Raw genomic sequence first — 1,534 nt, 5'->3', positions numbered from 1 at the left:
AGGAGTAAGTCGCATTTCCCCCATGCAGAAACAAAATAAATGATTTTTGGGAAAAAGGAAAGCTTTCAATCTGAGAGTCAGAAAATCAGTCAGATTAGAGACATGGATGCTGGTTTTGAACCTCAGCTTGGCTGGGGCTTTCCTATAGCCTGGAAGTTTCTGAAGAATACTGTTCATTAGTCCAGCCAATGTTTTAATGTTTAACCATGTTCATTTTGCTATGGAATGTCAATTTTCTTATCTCCCCAAGAAAATGAATTCAAATTCCAAATAAATTATGTTGTTCTGCTCATGGAAAAAAAAAAAGAGAAAAGCACTTGAATTATTAAACAGATCTGAAAATATACCAAGCTTCTATAACAAAATTTAAAATCTTGCCAACCTTCCCTCTCCAGTACATAACTAAGTTTTAAAAGTGCCTCCATCCATGCACATGCAGTATTAAGCATATTACTGGTGTCAGTGAAAAAAATATAATTTTCTGCAAGTCAGTTTTATTACATTGCACTTTCAACATCTGCGTGTACAGTCTGGTGCTCTCACTTGACCTTGCAAGCCCTAAAAGCCATGCTGGCAGAATGCCTTCACCAAAAATAGATTTGCAATATAAAGTTTGCTGCTTCCATTAGTTTTTTCTGTTCAGCATGTAAACTCCTCCACACCCCTCTGACTTATGTTTTGTAATACTTAAGTTTAACTCTTCCCAATGCTGAACAAGCAACTCCGTAACAGCCTGCCATCTTGTGTTTGGAAAGAAATTGAACAGGCTGAAAATGTTTTTAAATCTCCATTTCAAGAGACAAAAGGAGTACCTATGCTATCAGCGCAATATCGAAGAAGAATGAAGTGCATGAATTACACAAAAAATATAGTTTCACTTGATAGTTCTAAAAATCGCATTTCCAGAGCAAGTGCTGGGCCAACCTTTTGCAGTCAGACTTAAGGGACCACACCACGTCCCCAAGCTGATCTGGCACCTCTTCAACCTGCTGCAATCACTGGGTTCCTGGTGTGAGCTCCCACTGTGATTATTGTCATCGTGCCAGCTTAAAAAAAAAAAAAAGCCGCGACAGAACAACTGAAGGTTAGCTATATACCAAGAAAGCTCTTTCTAAAAGAAACTACTGCAGCGCGCACAGAGCACGTAGGACATGTTACTGTCAGCTCGAGGCCTGCTGCAGACTGAGGTGAATTAGGGGGCCCGGGTGATTCGCAACTCCTCTCCCGCCGTGCTAGGAGGCCCAGCTAATCGTGTTTCCTAAGCGCTCCCAACGCCTCACTCGCTGTCTCCATCACCATTTTATGCTGCAACACCCAGGGGTCATTCCGGAGAAGACACAGCCCCGCGCTTTCATACGCGAGGCGGGGCTCCCTTTGGCAGCGCGCGCCGCTCGACATCTATCCCAATTTAATGTGGCCTGCCGTTTCTCGGCCCGGCTGCTCAGGGGCGTCAAAACCGCCTCTCCGCCCGCAGCCACCCCGGGTAACCCCGTCCCCGGCCAACGGCCACTTCGCGCTCGTTCCCGCCGCCGCC

This window comes from Apteryx rowi, unplaced genomic scaffold (genome assembly GCF_003343035.1).
Source record: "Apteryx rowi isolate R43461 unplaced genomic scaffold, aptRow1 scaffold_32, whole genome shotgun sequence".
Classification (NCBI taxonomy): Eukaryota; Metazoa; Chordata; class Aves; order Apterygiformes; family Apterygidae; genus Apteryx; species Apteryx rowi.
Note: the sequence above shows the minus strand (reverse complement) of the source record.